The sequence below is a fragment of the Nyctereutes procyonoides genome, unplaced genomic scaffold (assembly GCF_905146905.1).
Source record: "Nyctereutes procyonoides isolate TBG_1078 unplaced genomic scaffold, NYPRO_anot_genome, whole genome shotgun sequence".
Taxonomy (NCBI): Eukaryota; Metazoa; Chordata; class Mammalia; order Carnivora; family Canidae; genus Nyctereutes; species Nyctereutes procyonoides.
This window is the reverse complement of record NW_026575135.1, coordinates 17,699,131-17,721,878: the sequence shown is the minus strand read 5'-3', so window position 1 is coordinate 17,721,878 and position 22,748 is coordinate 17,699,131. Positions and strand designations below refer to the sequence as shown.

The window sequence follows — 22,748 nt, the reverse complement described above, 5'->3', positions numbered from 1 at the left end:
CTATATCAAAATAAAGAATTTCTTACTTAGGGGTAAATCTGAAAAAATATGAGCAAAACTTAATATAAAACATTGCTGAGAAAAATGAAGAGAAACTGAAATAAATGGAGAAGTATACCTTATTCATAGGTTGTAAGACTAAATATTGGTAAGGGGTCAGCTCTTCCTACACTGAACTATAGGTTTCATGAAATCCCAATAAAAATTCTACTATGCTTTTTTTCTAGATATTGACAACTCAATTCTAAAATTCCTATAAAAATGCAAAGAACCTAGAACAGCCAAAATAAGTTTGAAAAAGAACAAAGTTTGAGGATTAATGTTGCCTGATTTAAAGTCTCATTATAAAGCTACAGCAATCATAACAGTGTATTATTGGTGAAATGATAGAGAACTAGGCCAATGGAATAGAAGAGGGTCCAGAAATGGACACCCATACATATCTAGGCAACTAATTTTTAATAAATTAGATTCAAAGGCAATTCACTGGGGAAAGGATCACTTTTCAACCAATCATGCTATAACAATGAAATATTTTTAAGATGATCTTCGATCTATATTTTGCACTGTATTCAAACATTAATTGAAAATGGACCATAAACATAAGTGTGAAACCTAAATCTATAAAACTTAGAAAAGATGAGAAAATCTCTGTGACCTTAGGATAGACAAACATTTCTTAAATAGGAAAACAAAAGGGAAAAATGCTAACTTGGACTTCATCAAACTTCAAAACTTCTTTAAGAAACATTGTTAAGAGAACGAAAAGACAAATCACAGACTAGAAAAATATCCTTGCGAAGTACTTGTATTTAGAGCATAAATACAAGTCTACAGAAATATAATCACATAAATACAAATATATATAAGATATATAAATGAAAATATCTATACAAATACAATATGTGATAAAGGACTTGAACCTAGAATATATTTAAAAACTCAAAATTCAAGGGGTGCCTGGGTGGTGCAGTTAGTTAAGCACCTGTCTAATGGTTTTTGGCTAAAGTCGTAATCTCAGGGTTTTGAGATTAAGCCCCATGTCAGCTCTTTGCTCAGAACAGAGTCTGCTTAAGACTCCCTCTCCCTCTGTCCCTCTCTCCTGCTCGTGCTCTCTCTCGAATAAATAACATTTTTAGAAAGACTCAAAATTCAAGAATAAGAAAACAAAGAACTCAATTTAAGAGTGGGCAAAAGATTTGAAAAATTAAAACAGATATACCAAGGGAAAATAAGCACATAAAAGGATGCTCAACATTAGTCATTAGAAAAATGTTGATCAAAACCACAATGATACCACTTATTATCTAGTAGAATGGCTAATATTAAATAAACTGACCACATCAGTATTTGCAAGGATGTGGAGGAACTAGAATTCTCATATATCCTGTTGATCCGAATGTGAAATTGTATAACAACCTGGGTAAACAGTTTGGTAGTTTCTCATTCAACATTATGCATTGTGTGTGTGTGTGTGTGTGTGTGTGTGTGTGTAAAATCTTTATCTATGCTGTGTATATTAAAGTTTGATTTTTTATCATGTAATATTTTATAATATCCATCCAGTATATCTCATTTATCCATTCTCTGTAGGAAGAAAGTCAAATATACCTTCAATTTCCTGTTACATACATATACAGCATCTCTTTGTACCTTCGTAGGAATTTATCTCCTGGAATGGGATGCTGGACCATAAACCATAGGATGTATGTACATTAAATATGTTTATATTGCTTTCCAGATAGCTGACAAGAGTAAACTCCACCCAGTAGTGCACAAGAGTTTCCATTTCCCTTCTTTTTGATAATTGCCAAATGGTGATCTTTTAATTACATAATTCTTTCTACATTTATTACTTGGCATATAAGGGAAAGCTTTTCAATCTCCACCTGTTCATTTTTTATTCATTTATTTATTTAATCAGTGTGGGCTCACGGATTTCTATTTTATTCAAGGGATTATAACCAATCAAAATCATTATTTTGTTATTCATATTGTCCCAGAATAGGAGCCCCTTCAAGCTGGTACCTACATTCTTTTGATACGTCCCATTATTTTTAAAATAGACTTTTTTAAAGATCAGTTTTAGATTTATAGAAAAGTGGAGCAGAAAGAACAAAGAGTTCCCATATACTGCTCTCCACACAGTTTCTCCCTTGACGTCAGGTAATGAATGAAATTTACCCTTGAGTCCTCAGCATCAAGCATAATAGTTGCCACACAGTAAGTATTCATCTATTTGAAGAAGAAATAATCAATTCATAAATTCAGTCTGAGATAAGCTACCACCCATCAAGTTCTCAGAGATTCTGAATATCCTAATAAACCATAGGGGGATAAACACATTCTCAGAAATGGGATTTTTCCAGTCTTTTGTTGCCAAAATGTTGCCTCATACAGGCTTTATATCTAAACAATAAACTCCACACTCCATCTACACTTGGAGAGGTCTTCACAGCCTGACAACCCTCCTAGAATCTTTCCTTCTACTCACAGAGAGAAAAACAGAATGTTTGGAGCCTTTTCCCCTTTCCCTGAAAAGGCATCACATGCATGTCGTCTCTAATTTCTACATATTACAAAATCACATGCTCATAGATCCACAGAGTTAGAACTTCCAAAAATTTTCTGCATTCATCATTTTATAGATGGGACAATGAAGGCCTAAAGAGGTAAAATTATTTCCCCAAGATCATAAAGCAGATAAGCAGCAATGCTAACCCAAGTCTCTTGGTTCCTAATAATCAATTGTCTTACCGATGTTACTACAATAATAAAAATTAATTCTCCTACCCACATAGAAGCCTTTCAGCCACCGGTTCACTTATAAATTGTTCCAGGATCATTGTTAATAATAATTACTAATATGAATAAGTTTGGATACTAAGTTGTAAAATAACAGACAACCACCCCCCCACCAATATACACACAATTGTTGCTACTGATACAAAACGAAGTGACATGGTTGACCAGTGTCCCATCTAATCAATAGGTCACTTTGGTTTGTTTTTGGTATGTGTGTGTGTGTGATTTTTTTCTGCAATTTCTATTAGCACTATATAAAAAGGGAAGTTGGAAATGTGAAGGCTCCTATTGTTGTGCAGACATGTGACTCTTGTCTAAATGGCATTACAACTGTTCAGACATTGAAATGAAAGCAAATGTGCGTATACCTATCACATTACATAGGGAAACTGATGTAGGCTGAGTTGCATGTCACCAAATGCCCCACATGTGACATACAGGGAAAATGACATAATCCAAGTATTCGGCAAAAGCAGCCCACAGTAACAAATGCATCATTTCTGAAGAGGAAGAGAGAGCAGATGGCTCAGCAAGCAATTGTAGAACAGCCAGCTTCCCCCTCCGCACCTCCAAAACCAAATTGCCTCCCGGTGTCTCATCCTAGGCCCTGGGGAAACTCAGAGGCAAAACACTCACGTACCACATTAACAGCAGCCCTAGCAGAAGGAGGGCTTAGGTCATGGTGCCCTGGGCTTGGACCCAAAGGACCTGTGTTCATAGCCACATTCTGCTTCTTACCTTCCTTGCTACCTCAAACAAGTCACCTAACGTCTTCAAATTTTATTTCCTCGTCTATAATGAAGAATTAGTACAATGCTATAATGTTAAAGGAGATATCGAAATGAAAATGTTTCATTAACTACAAAGTACTCAACAAATATTAGAGTTCATTAATTTAAAAAATGCAGATTAGTTGAAACTACTAGTTGAAAGGCAACCTGAAACCTAATAGCGTATATTGTACACAGTGTTCACAGAACTCCAAGCCTAGTTGACCACAACTTTATGGTTCCTTTTCAAGAATGGTCAGTGAGTGAATTGTGGCTGTCTCTGTGTTAAAAAGTCACCATGACTTTATTCCTATCACAGGAATAGAATAAATCTCTTTTATTCATTACTCATTCAATAAACATTTATTGAGCATCCACTCTAAGCCATGAACTTGCTAAGTGACAAAAGATATAGTAACTGAGGCTCTTTGGCTACTAATTTTTAAAAGGTAATTATTTCTTTTTCTTTTGCTGCTATTGCTTAAAAGGCAAGCATAGTGGACAACAAAATAAATATTTAGCTACATCAAGAAGGCTAGAGACAGACATTTCTTGATGATTTGTGTATCAGCATAAGAAATAATAATGATTTACATTCCTAGCATTTTCTAAAAACTTATTTCATGGATGCTAATTCATTTAATTGTCACACTAGCTCTGTAAAGTAGGAATTATTTCCCACTCTTTGGAACCTGAATGCAAATCCAGCTAGTTTGATTCCAAGTTCAAAACACTCCCCATTATGCCACACTGCCTCTCACTTTAATGCTAAGGGACATTTGGACGGGAAGAGAAAAATATCCTCTGACAAGATAAATCATAATTATTTTCAGTACTCAAGTATAGGTTGTTGGGGCAGATTCCTAGGACTCTACTGTCCTCAAACTTCATAAGTGGTAGAAAAACAACTAAAACAAGCATTAGGAAAACCATAAAAATGAGACTAAGTAATTTCAATAATCCCTTTTGCTACTGTTTTAATCCCACACAATACATTTATTTGTTTATTCACTGACATTCTGCTAACTGAAGAAGAAACTCCCAAAAGCTGAGACTAGACCAAAATAGTAGAACACTACTAATTGGTGGATCAATAAAGTACTCCATTCTGTTTGCATAAATAGACATTTTGATGGCAATCCTTTGCTTTGATGGCAACCAAAATAGATTAACTGGATCTTTAATAGATGTATATAATAAGAACTGCAGACAATATGCCCTGAAGATTGTCATTCTTGTATTCAGGCAGATGGTAGAAGTGGAGGAAGGGGGAAAGAAGGGAAAGAACATTCCTGGAACAGCTGTTGCATGTGGGCACCATGCTGGGCACTTTACATATTTTAACTCTTTGAAGCTTCGTAATAACCCTAGGTGCAATTTTACAAATGAGGAAACAGAGGCTCAGATAGGGCCCAGTCCTATCTCTTTACCCCACGGTCTTACATTGTCTTTGAAAACAATCTAATGTGGGAGGGCCAGAGCACATGTGTGTTATAGAGGAGCACCCTGGTGTGTTAGAGATGAGCACTCCTTAGAATTCAAGTCATGAGGTCCCAGGTAATACCCCTGAGATCCCTCAGCCTGTGCACTGAATAGTCCCAGACAGGAGTAGGGGCAAAGGATGGAGCTTTAGAAATGCAAACTGGAAGGCTAGGGAGGCAGAGAGAGAAATGCAAGACGTGAAAGAACTAGAAAAGTACAAATCCACAGAAGTCAAGTATGTGTTAAAAAGGAAGTCAGGACAATAAGAATAAAGGCTAAGAAATGATCTCAGGATCAGGGACTGAGTCTTTATTATCCTGCAAGACAAGAAGGTCAGTAAAAGGGTGGAATTTATTTTTTTAATGATCATAAAACATAATGTTGCATTTTATGATAGAAAATTGGGAAGCACGTAAAAGGATAAAGAAATTGGGCCTAGGCAGGGCAGAGGGTGGGAGGTAGGGGTGGGGAAATCACATAATTCCACCCTGACATGATTAACGTTTTTCAACATTTTTGTATACTTTCTTCTAATCCTTTGGGAACTTTTTTACATAGTTGAGATCACACCGAATATGTAATTTTATATGTCATTTTAAAAAAATTAACATTTTCATTCATCTGCCCAGTCTTTACTAACTCCTATAACTGCTTAAGCTCACATTCTAGTGGACATAGAGGGTAAGGTCAATGTTGTATTCTTTTTGTACATTTCCATAGAACTCAGCACAGTCATTTACAGACAGTAGGTATTCAAAAAATATTTACTGAGTAGAACATGAATACCAGTACATTCTCATCAGCCCTTAATTTACCATCCTCTTCCTGCTGGGTCTATCATCTATTTTATGGTATATTGTGTCTGCTTTCAGGCTGCTTTATTTTCTCTGTTTCAGGCATGGATGCTACCCCAACTAGATAGTCTGTCCTATGAGAAAGAAATCCATGTCTTGCAGTTCCTCCTATGTCTTCTGTTTCCATCTTCACCAGCAGTGCCTACCATTGTGTTTGTTCTACAGAAGACAATTTAATTTAATTAAATCTAATTTAATCTCATTACATTATAAATAGATTGCAGCTTTTAAAAATTCAAACCAGAACACATATGTCTTGATGATACTTCTCCTAACACCAAGAGAGCCTTGAATTTTTTTCCTAAGTTTCACTCCCTAGTATCAAATCCTCTTTATGCCTTCTTTCTCCCCTTCTTTTCCCCTTACAGTAGACTGAAACTATATATAGGTGTGTGTGTGTGTGTGTGTGTGTGTGTGCATGTGTCAGAACTGGAAAATTCCCATAACCATAAACAATGTAGAAATCAGAAACTAGAACATGATCTTTCTTTGTACTCTTGATAAGTCATCTAAACAGAATACTTCAAACTTCGGCTGAATTGAATAAAGTATCCAGAACAAGGAAGGAAACAAAATGCTCTGCTATGGAATGCCCAGTAATCCTAGGAATACTGCATTCAATTCAAAAGACAAACATGGCAAAAGAAAATTAAAAGGAGAATAATGTCCAAAGTGAAATGCCCAGGAAGGTGATGGGTCTCAAAAACATAAGCAGTTATCAAGGGAGCCGGTTGTCATGTAGGAGATAGATTCAAGGACATAGGAACTTTTAAGACATGGAAAGTCCTTGACTTTTCTCTAAAGGAGATGGAAAGCGAACTTTGAACAGAAGAATGACATGATAAAACTAAGGTTTTTGGAGGATCACTTTGTGGAGAATAGACAGATTATAACAAAGCAAGAGTAGAAAGTAGACTGAGTAGGAGGCTATTGCAAAAATTCAGAATTCATGACTCCAAAGGGTAAAACCTCCATTGTGTGGAAGTCGTAAGCAGGCATATGGTATGTGCTGACTCAGAAGGCTGTCTGCCATCAGAGGTGTACAAGTTGAAAACCAGTTGGCAAAGATATTACAGAGGTTGGCCTGATAACCTAAAAGTCATTTCCAACATCAAGACTCCATGACCATTGTTTATAATCTACCCATATCTTCAGCTGGCCTACGAACTCCACAATCATGTTTACAATTTATTTCTGATTGTAAAAGCACAATATAGTCATTGTAGAAAATTAGAGATTATAGATACAGGTAAGTAAAAGAAAAAGAAATAAAAATTCAGGCTTAACATACAGAGATACTCACTGTTAGAACCTTGCTTGGCACATGCATCTTTAGGTAGCCAGATTATAGAAAGTGCAGATTTTTTTCCCCAAGTAAATGAGATTACTATCTTTATGGCTTTTTATAATCTCCTTTTAAAATTAAATATATGGTGACGATGTTCCCCTGTCAATTTATATTTTCTTCCAGAATCAGAAACCCCCTATAAATAGCCACTATAAAAGCCCTGAAGTAATGGGTAATATAAATAACACAGAAACTGGCAGGGTATACGTAGTCTTAGGAGATCTTAATGATGAGATAATAGCTTCCTCATGTGTCTCCCACCTAGGTTTAAGAGGAATATTTTCAACCATCTCCATTATAATATTTCACAATCTTCTCCCCGTTTCAACTCCTTCCCTCCATCATCATAACAAGCTATATCCCATGCCAAATGACAGGAACATAACCAGAAAAGAGTGAAGGAATGCCCTTCATCCTAATCAAGCCTCAGAGGTCTTATCTGACTTTTCCCTTGTTACATCTGGGCATCTTATGATATTAAGGCAGTCACTCATGAGCCTTAAAAGTTTCCAAATAACCCTGAATTTTATTCATCACCTCACACCAAGAGTAACACTCAGGTATTTCCTTAGATACAGCATTTGCAATTTATTCAAAAACAAGTATTTATTGAGCATCTAATATGTACCAGGCACAATATTTGGGGTAAACCAGTAAACACCAAAGAAGAAAAATCTCTTCCCCAATGGAGCTTTCATTCTTGTTTGAGGAAACAGACAATAAGAAATAATTATGTATGTTAGCTGGTGGTACTACCGATAGAGGGAAAGAAAACAAGGAAGAAGACAAATAGTGACAAGAAGGAGGAAAAGGATTGTGATTTTAAATAGCATGGTCAGGAAAGTCCTTGACACAAAAGACTGACAGAGTGGAGGGGTGAACCATGAGGACAGTAGAGAAGAGCATTCCAGACAGTGGCCTGAAGCAGGAAACTACTTGGGCATATTCTAGAAACACAATGGAGGAAACTACTTGGGTAGAACAGAAGGAGGAATGGAGTAATCAAAGATGAGGTCAGAAAAGGTAGCCAGAGGCAAGGTCACACAGACTCTTATATATATATCATGGAATTCTTCAACTTTTTTCTGAGAGAGATGATAACCATTGGTGAATACTGAGCGGACACGAGTGACAAGACATGACTTGGGTTTTTGGAGAATTATCTTATTGAAAATAGATTGTAGAGAAAAGAATGGAAGCTGTAAGACCAAGGAGGAGGCTGGAAACATTGGGAGATAGTGGCTGGGACCAGAGGGTGAAGGTGTGGATGGGAAGAGTCAGTCAGATCCCGCATAGATTTCAAAGATATAGCCTCAGGATATCGTAACAGTTTTGACATGGGGTATGAGAAAGATGAGTCAAGGATGTCACCAAAGTTTCTAATTCCTGGAAACTGAAAGAATAGAGCTATCATTTACCTGACAGGGGAGCACTGTGGAAAGAGCAGGTCTGCAGGGGGGTTATTTAGGAACTCAGCTTCAGACATCTGACTTGAGCAGGTTCAAAAGTGGAGACATTAAATAAATAGTTGGATATGTTCATCTGAGACTTGGGGAGAGGTCAAGTTAGGAATTTGAGAATTACTGGCACATAGATGATATCAAGAGCCATAGACTAGAAGAGATTACCAGTAAATGTAGATAGAAAACAAACAGGTCCAAGAACTGAACACAGGGGCCAGTATTTAGAGGTCAGAGCCTATGTGAGGAACCAGTGAGGGAGAAAACGCATCAGATAAATACCAATATGCATAAATCCTTCATGCTAACTCCTGAGGAGGTGTGAGTGAAAAGTTCTAAGAAAAAGGAAATTACACATCATGAGCTTGGCAACCCTGAGATATGTAAGATGATACAGGACTGTAACAGTGTCCAATCCTGATAAATGAAAGAAATATTGACCAGAACAGATTTGATCCCTACCACTTAATGGCAACTTCAGAACAACCCTGTTAATTCCAGTTAAAGTCACTTCCAACAATGTTCATCTGCAGTGTATGAATATATAAACAATGTAATCTTAATGATTGCATAATATTCCATTATGTGAATATAAAATTACCTCTTTATTTAAACAGCTTCCACATTCTGGGCATTTATGTTTTTATATCTCTTGGCTATTTAAAAAATACTTTAACGAATATCCTGGTAAACACTTCTTTGTAGATAATCATTTCCTTAGAATACATTGCTGCAAGTATAATTACTAGATTAAAAGTGGTACACATTTTAAAAAGATTTTTAGTATATATTTCCAGATTAGCCTCTATAAAGCTTACACCAATTTACATTCCCACTAACAGGGTATAAGTGTCTTAAGAATGAGACATAATAAAGCTAGCCCATGAAGCCAACAATCTAACTTTTAGCAGAATGGACAGCCTTCATCTGATTTTTTTTCTAGCTTCTAATATCTAGATACCCCATTGTTTTTTATTCTGGCTTTAGACTTTGGACTTGAGCTTTAAGGGTCTCCTCCTAACCCCATCCCTGATTAAATTGTTCCAGGGATCTTTCCATGCCCTGATCTTCCTTACCTTTGGTGACCCCATCCCTATTCCAGATGGGGTACAATCATATTCCTGCAACAGTTTGGCACACCTCAAGGTTTTGCCTCATTCAAGCTCCAGGAACACCAAGAAAGAAAACCTACCCATCACAGTCCCCTCACACTGAGAATGGGGAGAGGTAGTTGGAGACCATCTGTTTTCATTGCTCATCTTCCATGGACCCCTTCCAAAAGCTTGTCCACCCACAAAAGCCTTTCTTTATTCTGGCCCAAGAAGGACACCAATGTTCCCCACTCCTATGACCCTGTCCAACCTCAGTGACCTGCATCAAGAATAACAAGACAGAGTATCACTTCAATAATTACCTCACCTGAGACTTACAGTGACCCTATGAAGGACATATGTATACAATCATCTCACATGCACTCAAGAACTAGGAAAAGCTTCCACTTTTCAATGAAATGTCTTACTCCCCCTAAAAGAACAGTGCTTATTGAGATAAATGAAAAGAGGGTGGTTGTTTTAAATCAGTATGACTAATGTTAAAAAAACAGCTGGTAAGGAATCCTAGGTAATCACACACACACAAGCTACCAACTGGGAACATTACAGTGTCATACCTACCATAATTTAGTTCTCCCTCCCCACGTAGGCACTCAGAGTGGCAGCTGTGAGCCTGGGCTTTGCACGTTAGAGACCATTAGGCAAAGCAGCATGATTCATCATCTTCTGCTTGTGTTATTTTAACTTAGTCATTTGGGGGCAGATCTTCTGAGGCACTAACAATAGTCTGAGACTAGATTGATTTTCTTCCTTAAATAACTGGTGGATTTTTTTTTCTCTTGAAATTTCTACCATTTTACAGAAAGGTGCATAAAATCTTGGAAGTGGAAGGGAATATGGAGGTCACCTAGAACAATTTCTCACCTGGTTCACCAAACTATCCTTTATAATATTCCCAGCAAATACACAGAGTCTCCGTGATTTCTTCCAATGATAGGAACCTCACTACACATAAGAGAGACAATTTTTATTTTTCAGATAGCTCTCATTAAAATATTTTCTTTAATGTGTTCCTATACAATGAATCATTGATTTTTCATATTTCCTTCTAGATTAATCCAGGAAGAAATTATTCTCTTATCCATATAATACCTCTTCACCTATATATGGCTTTGTCTTCTCATTTCCAAGATAAGCATCTGCAGTTTCCCTTAATTTTCCTTTCGAATCCTCAGCATCCCAGATACTCACCTTCGATTGAGTATCTCTCTTGGAAAATGGTGTAAAAATTTAACACAAGGCTCCAGATGTGATCTAACCAGGGCATAGCACAATAGGACTCTGTGGGCACAATGCTTCTATAGATGCAAATTCAGCTTTCTTGGAAGTCATGTCACACTCTTAATTCATCTGAGTTTACAGTCACAGATGCTCCTGGGGTCCTTTTCAAACAGTCTGCTTTGCTTTCAGGGTGTTCCTGGTTCTATAACTCAAGGATTTGCTTTTTAACCTAAATCTACTATTTTATATACAATTAGAGCTACAATTTTATCTTTATCTTGTTCATACATTTCAGGTATGAAGACCACTTAACTGTATCCACTTCCCTCCCAAATTTTTGTTGTCCAAAATGTGAGGAGTGTATTCTGTGGTTTCATCTTTGATGATTATTCTGGGCATCCAAGGATAGAGCAGAGCATTAGAGACATCAGTCCTTTAATGAATGATCTTTAGAGAAGTTTTATAAGTCAATCTGTTGAACTAGAGCCTAATGGTAAAAGTGTTCCCCCAATTACCAGAGAATTGCATATCTTGATAGCATTCTCATGACCCCTTACCCTCAATTTCCTATAGAATTTTTTTTTAACCAGATAGTGCTTTGGCCCATACAAAGGTACTTCACAAAGAAGCAGCCCTTGAAACTCACCATTGCATTTCATGTGAGGATGTACTGAGCAGATGGTTTACTATATGACATATGTCCTCTTTACGAGAACCCACAGAAGTTTCTCTCTGTTCTCAGTACTGTTTTTCTTTCTTATAGACACTTTTATGATGTTTCCTCTTTGCACGGACTATTAGGAAGCCCACAGCAAAATCTGAAAACCACCTCTAGAAAATGTACAGAGTATGGAATAACAGAAATCTCACACCATACATTTCATGGACTAACCACACACTGTGGTTTCATCTTATTCTAACTCTAATTTCCTCACTTCTTTATTTTGAGGGGGGAGGAAAGCTCATCTTACTGAATTTTATGTATTGTTAAAGCCACCAAAAGTCTTTTTAGAACAAAGAAAAAGATGGAAGATAGGTAGATAATCCAGACCACATTTCTCTAAGTATTTTATCTACAAGGATACCATGAGGATTTTGTCAGAGGCTTTGCTGCATCAGATTATACTGCCTGCAGCATTGATGTGATCCACAGGACTTACAATAATTTAGTCCTGGCCCTAGTGAATACACACTAGTTCCTAACAATCATGGCTTTCTTTTCTAAATGCTTACAAATCCTAAGTATAGGTGCATTTTCAGAACTTTTCCAGAGATTGATATCAAATAACTGCTCTATCATTTGGTGGGGTAGGCATTGAGAGTACATATTTTGTTATTCCTTTAGAAATTTGGAATATTTGCTCATTCCAAGTTTTTTTTTAATCTCTCCTATCCTCCATGTCTTATCAAAGATCACTGATAATTGCTGTGAGTTATTAACTGCCAGTTCTTTCAGCATTCTGGGGCAAATAATAAATGCAGTGAACTTTATATGTAAGCCCAAGAAAAATTAGGCATCATTCTTTTCAGAAAAAGTTTAAAGTATGTTACAAGCTGTTAGAGTGGTTAAATTATAATAATTAGTATTTTGTGCAAATGATTTTACCTCAATTAGAAACCTTAAAAGAGAGGAGTAGGAGATGTTAGGGAATTAAAATTTATTGAGTACTCACCATGTACAGGTTCCATGCTAGGTGGTTTATGTATTTTGTTATTTCACATACATAATAATCCTATGATTTCAGGTATTGTCCATTTTACAGACAAGAAAACTAGGTTTCAAGAAGTTAAGTAACTGCCCTAGATCACAAAGATAAATTGCAAAGCTGGGTCTTGAGCTGAAAGCCCATGACTTTCTCCCATATCAGACACGTGAAATTGTGAGGAGTCACATAAAAATGGTTAGCTAGTCAAGACTTTTACATGATTGGAAAATGACAACCATGAGATCTGTACCTTCCTTGGAAAACTTGTTCCTTCAGTCTTATTCCTTCTGGAGCTAAGAAAACCTACATGAAAGAAAAATTTTGTGTTCCTAAGAAAAGAAAATCACAAAGAAAATATTCTTTTACCAGAGTACTAAGAGCTGGCAAGGTGATTCATACTGAAGGCTGAGTGAGAAACTCTCTTAATAACAGTTAAGCACTCATGTCTAAGTATGAGAAAATAAGACAATGTCCTTAGAGCAGAGTGAAGAAAGAAAAAAATTAGAGGTTACATCAGGCAATGACAGATTATAGTTAAAGCTTAGTTAAGAAAAAGGTATCTATACTTAGCTGCTTATATTTCTTTAAATTTGCTTTAAATTGCAGCTGAAGCCATAACATTAGGGTGTACAGAAGGAACAACAGATCCAACAGACTGGAATAAGTTCCAGATTATCTCTCCTTTCATATTTTTTTCTGGCTAACTCTAGTGCCCGACTCCAGGTGAGAAGTTTGGGCCATTGATTTTGTACAGCATACCCTCTTAGCACCTAGGAGTAAAGCAAAGAAAAAGTATCATCTAAAATAGGGATTAATAAAGAGTTACTATGTAACATTTTGCATAACTTTCTATAGAAGTCACCCATCTTAAGAAAATTTTGTAAATTATTGCGAAGAAGAATAATGTGGTTGCCTGAGTCCCTTTAAACACCAGAGTATTTCCTGAATTCATTCAAGGCAACTAGAACACATTTCTAGGAAGACTTGACAAGAATGCAACAGAGGTAAAGACAGTGACAAATCCAATTGTCCTGTAACTCATCTTGCAAACATTTACTAAAGATAAGGGACAAAAAAATGAACTGGATCACAAATATCAATTCACCAGTTTTTATCCAGCAGTATACAAACAAGATGTTTTCATTATAGATGAGCAATGTTATTTCCTTATGTAGAACCATATCTACAACAGAAGGGGCAATCCAACCAGATAATTCTGCCTACCAGAAATAGCCCTTTAAGCATACAGTTTTCTGCTCTAATTTTTGTCCCTTCCTATTCCAGCTATTCATAATAAGGTCTTCACCCAATCAGATCCACACCTGGTGAGACTTCGGCAGTCCCATCCCATTGGCTATAGCCTGGTGGAACCCTACTATATGTCATTCAGTCCCTAACCTGAGGACCTGGTACCTTTCATCACCTTTTTCTGGTAGCAGCTACCACTAGAGAAACAATAGACCTCATATTTTGAGTATCTACAACACACCAGTAGGCATGGGGTCCAGCTAGCTTCATAATTAATCTCAATTAAACTTTATCACAGTCCTACAAGTTCTTTGATACCCTCAATTTAAAGATGAGGAAATTAGGTCAGAGAGCCAGGATGTGGCTGAAATAGAATTGAAACCTAGGTCTGTCCAACTCTGAAGCCTGTACTTTTTCCAATATGTCACACCGCTCCTCTAACTACAAGCAGAGTATCCTCTTCCTCTCCAGCACCCACTCCTTTCCCTGATCTTTTCCCAGTGGTAAGCACCATGAATCTACCATAACATAGCTCTTCAATCAAGCAGGATGCTTTTATTGTCACACTACAGTTCCAAGTACTAATAAACCTAACCCAAACTGGGTTAAACAATCAAGGGGGTCTATTTAGTTCATGTAACTAGAAAGTCCAGATGTAGGGAAGCAGCAAGCATACATTCCTCAAGACTCCAGTCCCCTGTCTCTGACATTGTGTTGGCTATGTTTGACTCCATAAGTTGGCTTTGCAAGATGGTTACAAGCAACAGTTTCAATCCTTACATATAGGAAAAAGGAAGTGTCTCTTCAGAGGACCATCAAACAAAAGTACTGAGGTTCATTCTGATGGAACTACCCCCAGCCCTCCACCCCCACCCCACTTAAATCAGTTTCAATGGCCAAGGGCAGTAATACTAAGGAGACAGTGGCTGCCTTGGGTCTACATTCTTCATTTCCAAAACAACTCCTGATTGAAACATTCTAGCAAGAAAAGTAAGAGAACCCACTGGTTCTCAGCCCTGGTTGTATATTAGCATCTTCTAGTGAGCTGTGTAAACACTACCAATTCTCAGGCTCCAACCTCGATCAATTCATCTCTAAGGATGATGCCCTAGTATCTGTAATTTTGTTCAATTCCCCCAGTATTTAGAATGTGCAACAGAATTAGAAACTACTGGTTTACATTAATCAAACCCCGCTAGAGTTAGCAGCCAATCCCACTCACACTCTAGCTCCTCCAGGAGAAGTGGAATGAGTGAGATGAAGGGGGAAAGAGGAAGTCTCCAAGCCCTCTACAGCATTTATCAAGCTGTGGTAGCCGTACCTTATTTTAATTGTGTCTCTCTCCCTCTAGACCATAAGCTCCAAATCATAAACTGTGACATAAACATTATGTCAACATTACTCATCATTTTATCCCCAGAACCTAGCATCTAGGTTCTGGCATCTAGTAGTAAATGACCACTGGAAATTTTTCATGAGAATGAAACTCAAACTCTATTAGACTGGCCTTGCAAATGAGCCCTATTATCCTTGAAATGAGTCAGGCATCTCCTGCAGATTAATCTTTCAATGTTGTCAGTCCTCCTCCACCCCCACATACACACTTGAAACTCTCAGGGGTTCTCTTCTGACTTTGTTGTAAGCTTTAGCAACTTTGCCACACGTTAAAGGTTCCCTACAGTTTATCCTTCATCTACCTCTCCAGTCTCATCTCTGAGAATTACTTGCACTTAGAAGACCTCATATTTATTGAACTCCTCTCAAATGCATACTACCTATAAGAAGCTCTGTTTAATTTTTTTGTTTTTGCCAATATAGAGCATGGCTATAAAATAACCTATTTTATTTTTCCCCTCTTTTTTTAAATTCAAAATCAATTTAATTAACATAAAGTGTATTATTAGTTTTAGAGGTAGAATTTAGTGATTCATCAGTTGCATATAATACCCAGCATTCATTACATCAAGTGCCCTCCCTAATGCCCATCACCCATTTACCCCATCCCCCGCAGCAACTTCTTACACTGTTGCTGGGAATGCAAACTGGTACAGCCACTCTGGAAAACAGTATGGAGGTTCCTCAAAAAGTTAAAAATAGAGCTACCCTATGACCCAGCAATTGCACTGCTAGGTATTTATCCAAAGAATACAGACATTAGTGATTCAAAGGGGGCACATGCACCCCAATGTTTATAGCAACAATGTCCAAAGTATAGAAAGAGTCCAAATTTCCATCAACAGGTGAATGGATAAAGATGTGGTATATGTATGTAAATATATATGAATGAATATTACTCAGCCATCAAAAAGAGTAAAATCTTGCCATTTGCAATATTGTGGATGGAATTACAGGTTATTATGCTGAGTGAAATAAGTCAGTCCAAGAAAGATAAATACCATATTATTTCACTCATATTTGGAATTTAAGAAACAAAACAGATGAACATAAGAGAAGGGAAGGAAAAATAAAATAAGATGAAATCAGAGAGGAAGACAACCATAAAAGACTCTTAACTATAGGAAAATGACCTATTTTACATTTAAAAATTGAACTGATGTTCTGTGCAAAGCAGTCTTGAATTGTATGACGGATAATAACAATAAAAATAATATAACCAACATTTTTACAGCTCTTGTATAAGCAAGGTAATGCTCTTAGCACTTTATATGTTATATATTACCTCATTTAATCCTCCCAATAATCTTAGGAGATGGATATGAGTATGATCCCTAGTTTCCCAGATGAGAATACCGAGGCACAGGGAGACTAAATGACTTATTCAAAGCCATACAGCTAGTACATAGCAAATCCAGGATTTAAGACCAAGTTATCTGGCTGCAAAATCCAGGAATTTAACTGCTACAACTCTGAGGTGCCACAAGAGGCTAAACTAAGATGATGGCAGTGGAAATGAAGAGAAAGAGTCATCTGTGTATTCACTGAGATCTATTAGAAAGGAAATAACGGTGAGACTTCAACAGTACCATGGCTTACAACTGTTATCATGAATATATAAATACTACTGTAAAGGACAATAGAGAAATCTTGTCAGATTATAGGCATCCTTAAAAAATGAGCTTTTAACCAGATTTTATATGATCTGAAGATTAATAATATCCAGGGAGCTGCCTAGAAAGGGTGTGAAGGTGAGGGTAGCAGGGGTCAGAACCATGTGAGAATCTGAGGATCAGGGCCCCATAACCACTGTCTAATGTCTGAGTCAGAATAGGACTCAAAACTAAAAAATTCAACAACAAAGTCAAGGTCTCAGAGGCCCAGCACATGTGGCATGCGTCCTCTTGAGAGAGGCCCCTGGATTTCAGAAGTCTAGAAATGTGCATAGAGAAATAAGGCAAAACACAGCAGGTGATGCCAGCTGGAACCTTCTCTGTTTTATTCATGCTTCGTTGGCAGACGGCTGGTTCCCAGGAGGTGGCTGAGTCTCACAAGGTTCAGATGTTAAAGGAAACAAATAACTAATTGTGCTGAACCTCAGCTTGGATTCATTCTGGGGTGTGGACAAGCGTTTGTGTCTCTAGAGCTTGCAGTGAAGTGGAAAGCATGTATTAGCCAGCTTGGTGATCTGAATTGAACAGAATAATTGAACTGTTGCCAAGTCTGTGGGTGACTAGATGTCCTGTGTGAGCCTGGACAGTCCTGAGAAATCGTAGTAATTATCAACCACGGCCTACATTTGAAAGATAAGGCATGTCCCTCTTTTCCCCTGGTAAGACCTTATGCATCTCTCTAAACTTAAATGTAAGTTAAATTCTCATAGGACCTATGTGTTTTTTCATCTTCCACATTCTACCTGGATGAGTAACAAGTTTACTCCTGCCTATCAAAGAACATTTCCCTTTTATTTGCTTTAAAACTACCAATATCATGCACCAAGCCCTCCCTCCTCTTCTAGTTCAATTCAGAGAGGCTAGAAAATTAGAACAGTTTCTGATCTCTCTCCTGTTTGTAAGAGCTTATGCTCCAAGTTGGACAGGTGAATAGAGAAGGATTAAAAGGTTATTCCCGGCCTTCAAGGAACTCCCAAGTCACTGGGGATAGAGACACAACTTTTTTATAATAGGAATTTATGATAGTGGTACAATTAAAATAACATGAGATCTCAAGTGGTGATTCCATTCTTTATATGGTAGGGATGTAAGGAAGCTTCCTAGAGGAGATAACTCTCAGATTAATCTTAAAGATGGAGTAAAATTTCAACAGGAAGTAGGAAATGATAGTTTGAATCCTCTGAGGTTCCTTTAGAAATAAGGTGTGATATGAATACAAAATAAATATTCAAACTGCAGGATGTGCAGAGACCCATATGAAGACATACAAAAGGTGGTTAGAATTCAAGATTACAACAACAGACATGGAAGCCACATACTTACAGAGAAAAGCAAAGCCATGGATGTGTATATGACATGGCAGGAGTGGACAGTCAGAAGGGCAGGCTGAGCGATCTTGGGGATCTTGGGGGACACCTGAGTTTGAGGCAGAGACAAAAGTGGAACCAGCAACATGGGCTGAGGAGCACTGGTCAGAGGGAATAGTAAATTAGCAGTATATCGACAAGAAAAGGGCTCCTGAAAAAAAAATCATATAGGATCAAGATTGGGAAGAGGCCATAGGATTTGACATTGTGAAGCCACTGTTAACTTTCTTAAGAGTAGTCTCAGTAGGGTAGTGAGGGTGGAAGTCAGACTGAAATACAATAAGAAATGAAAGGCAAGTGAGGGAGTTTTGATAGTTTGATTGATTGATGTAAGTAAGTAAATGGGGTGAAGGAGATATGGCATCTTGAATAGAAGGCAATGGCTAGGAACTATGTATATCAGTTGAACCAAGTGATTTCTCACATTTTTAGGGTTTATAGTCTGAGAGAGAATTACAACAGAGAGTGTCAAGATGGGGGAGTTACACAAATGAATAAGTTATTTATGGAAGTTAACATGAGTTATAGGTTTAGAATTTTAGTAGGTGTTGTGGATTTTTATTGTTTTCTTTGCCTGGTTCTTCTTTAGGAAAATCATACCTCTTCCTCTGATGAAATATAGCTGCTCTACTAATGATTGCAGTGAAGACTACCAATCTTAGTGTGCCTACACACAGTTGTTGGACCAAGTGATGAGTATGTAACCAACCAAGCTGATCAGAGTCCTTACTAGGATTTTTCAAACAGGAGCTACAAGAAGAGACTGAGTTCCTCTCATAAGACAAGGTTAAAACATAAGCCTGGAAGCTGCTAGTAGCTATGTTTCATGTCTAGTGGGGAAAAATTAAGAGTGAGAGAATAAATCCAACACAGAATGAGAAGCAAAAAATAGTAGATAAAAAGAAAGAAAGAGAGAGAGCCCCATAGATATTCCAGTCCCTAATTCCAGAGGTTCCTAAGGCCCAACTGGATCCCCACCCATCTTGCACTTCTGTAAGCCTCTCAATAAATCTCCCTATTCATGTAAACTAGATGGATTCCTATCACATGCAGTCAAGAGGCCTGACTATTATGGAAGAATTGGTAAAGGGCGAATAATTTTTTTTGAATTTTTTTATGGGTTCAAGGTTAAGAAGTTAGGATTAGAGTCAGGGTTAGGGATTAGAGTATATGCCTAGTATCCTGCAGTTCAGAGACCTCTTCAGACAATAAAACCCCAAACTTCTGCTGGAGTGAGAATAGACATGGCAGTCATCTACTGAGCTGAGGCAAGGAGGGGGATTTGAGCTCTAAATACTCTTTAAATAGATATTCAACTGGTCCTTCTGTTTTTATTTCTACCCTCACAAGGGGTGATGAATTTTTAGGAGTTACTGATTGAAGCAGCCTAGGTCAGAGTTGGTCAGAGTTGGACTCTTGATTTCCACTCAGGCCCTTATCCCAGGGTTGTGGGATCGAGCCCAGCATGGTGATCTGTGCTCAGCACAGTCTGCTTAGGTTCACTCTCTCTCCATCTGCCACTTCCCCACCCTTCAATGCTCACTTGCTCTTGCTCTCACTCAAATAAATAAATCTTATTTTAAAAAAATAAGTTATCAATTGATGACAATATTTTCAAGATTTCTTTTCGTTGACAATCGTATAGTAAGCTGGAGTTGGAAGAAGACGGCATAGACAAAAAATTACATGGTAGAAAACTTGGAGATACTATTAGATATATAACACTCACTAGAAGATACTCAGTAAATGTTTTAGAGGCAGAATAGAGTAGGTTTATGCACCCAGACTTTGGAGTAGACTGCCTGGGTTAGAAGTCCGGCTTCACCACTTACTAGCTGTGTGATCTTGAGCAAATTTTCCTTTTTATTGTGGTGAAATACATATAATTTAAATTTGCCATTTTAACTGTTTTAAAGTGTGCAATTCAGTGACATTTGGTATATTCGTGATGTAAAGCCACTATCTAATTTCAGAACATTTTTATCACGCCAAAAGGAAATCCCAAATCCATCAAGCAATTGTTCCCCATTTTTCCCTACTCCCAACACCTGGCAACCACTAATCTCTTTATGTTTCTATCAATTTGCCTATTCTTGGACTTTTCCTATAAAAAGAATCATATAGGATGGGGTCTTTTGTGTTTGACTTCTTTCACTTAATATATTTTCAAGATTCATCCATATTGTAACATGTATCAGTCTTTTATTCCTCTTTATGATTGACTAATATTTATGGCTGAATAATAATGCATGGGTACTATCCATTTTGCTTATCTATTCATTATTTGATGGACATTGATGTTGTTTCCACCTTTTGAGTGCTGTGAATAATGCCGCTGTAAAGACTTATTTTTTAACTGATTATTTAAGCTTTCTTTATTCATCAACATTAACATCAGGGGTTGAGAAGTATAATTGCTATAGTAACATTCACAACAATTTCATAGGCAGTTTTATTTATTTCAAAAGTTCTCATTACCCAAAGTCTATATATCTTCTTATTTCTGGATCACCTCTAATCCTCTGCATTAACTGGGAGCATGAGTAATTTCAAAGAGTTAAAAATAGAGATTCATTTCTGGGGTGAAGATGGCCAAAGGCTGGTTAGCAAGGCTGCGCTGAGGTGGTTGGTGTGCTGCTTTTGGCAAAAATCCTAATGAAAACCTCCCGGAAGCTGAAACCACCTCATGGACCCATCTGATACACTGGGTCACCAGCTTGCATCCTGCCAATTTTCTCTACTGAATAATAGAACCTGAAAAGTGGGGACGACTGTATATTTGTTTCTCCAAAGGAGCACACAGGGGTAGCTCTTCAGGGTTTCCAGGGGCTCCTTCCTATCTATGATTCCAGTATCTGGGTCTATGGTGGTCAAGATGCACCTGGGGCAAGACAAAATTTTTTTCATTTCTACGTTGCCAATGAGGAGTTCATCCCAGGTGTCCTCCTCGAAAGTATCACAGCCTGTCACCACGATATTGGATCTGAATTGGTCCATTTTCACTTTCTTCTCCAGCCTGGTATTCAGATCCGCCAAGGAGGCTTCAGGGAGGGCCATGATGGGGCTGCAGTCTGGGTAGGCCAACTGGTAATTCAGTACCACAGGAGAGAAAATTTCCTTCAATCATCTTCCTTTCATGTGCTTCTCAAACTGAACCAGCCTGAAAGCTTCTGTTTTCAAGAAGCTGGTGAACCACTGCGCTGCCTCATCGCCACAGTCCCTGCCCTTAATGTCCATGCCCAACAGCCTGCAATCGTGGACCTTGTTTGAGGGAGGCAGCTTGCTCAGCAAAACCAGCTGGTCCATGCCCGGAGCCTTGAGGATCAGGCGCTCGCCCTCACAGGTGATAGACACCAGTACCAGGTGAGGCTCCTGCCAGGCGGTGACCATGTGCCCATCTTCCTTAGTCACCAGCCAAATCCTCTGACAACTGCAGCATTTTCCCGCTGTAAAGATTTGTGTACAAGTTTTCACCTGAATACCTGTTTTCAAATCTTTGCTTTATAATATGATAACTCTGTAACTTTTGAGGCTTTTTCTACAGTGGATATACCATTTTACATTTGACAGTATTGTAAGAGTATTCAAATTCCTCCACATGTTTCATGGTGTTTTTCATGGTTTTTTTTTCACTTGTTATTTTTCATGGGTTTTTAAACTAATTATAGCCATCCTAGTAAGTGTGAAGTAGTATCTCATGTAGTTTTATTTGCACTTCCTTAACAATTAATAACACTAAGTATCATTTAATGTGCTTGTCGGTTATTTGCATATCTTTTTTGGAGAACTGTCTATTCAAATCCTTTGCCCTTTTAAAATTCAGTTATCTTTTTGTTGTTCAAATGTGAATGTTCTTTATAGATTCTGGATACTAGACCCTTATTAGATCTGTGATTTACAAATACTTTCTTGCTCACATTCTGTGGGATTTCTTTTCATAGATAGTGTCCTTTGATGAGCAGAAGTTTTAATTTTGATGAAGCCAAATTTATCTATTTTTCCCTATTTGTGCTTACAGTGTCAAATTGAAGGAACCACTATCAAACCCAAGGTCATAAAGACTGAGCCCTATGTTTTCTTCTAAGAGTTTTATGGTTTTAGCTCTTATAATTAAGTCTCAAATCCACTCTGAGTTAATATTTGTATATGGTGTAAGGTAAGGGTCTTGAGCAAGTTTTAACCTCTCCATATCTCAGTTTCCTTATGTGTAAAATAAATATAGTGAAAGTACCTATCTCATGGGATTTTGTGAGGATAAACTGTAAATCAATAAGTTAAGATGTGTAAAGTACTTAGAATGGTACCTA

The 22,748-nt window shown here is 37.5% G+C and overlaps 1 pseudogene; it reads right to left on the bottom strand.

Annotated features, from left to right (window-relative positions):
- Positions 1 to 21,125: 21,125 nt before the first annotated feature.
- Positions 21,126 to 22,048, bottom strand: LOC129494562 (mitochondrial amidoxime reducing component 2-like; annotated as a pseudogene).
- Positions 22,049 to 22,748: the final 700 nt, after the last annotated feature.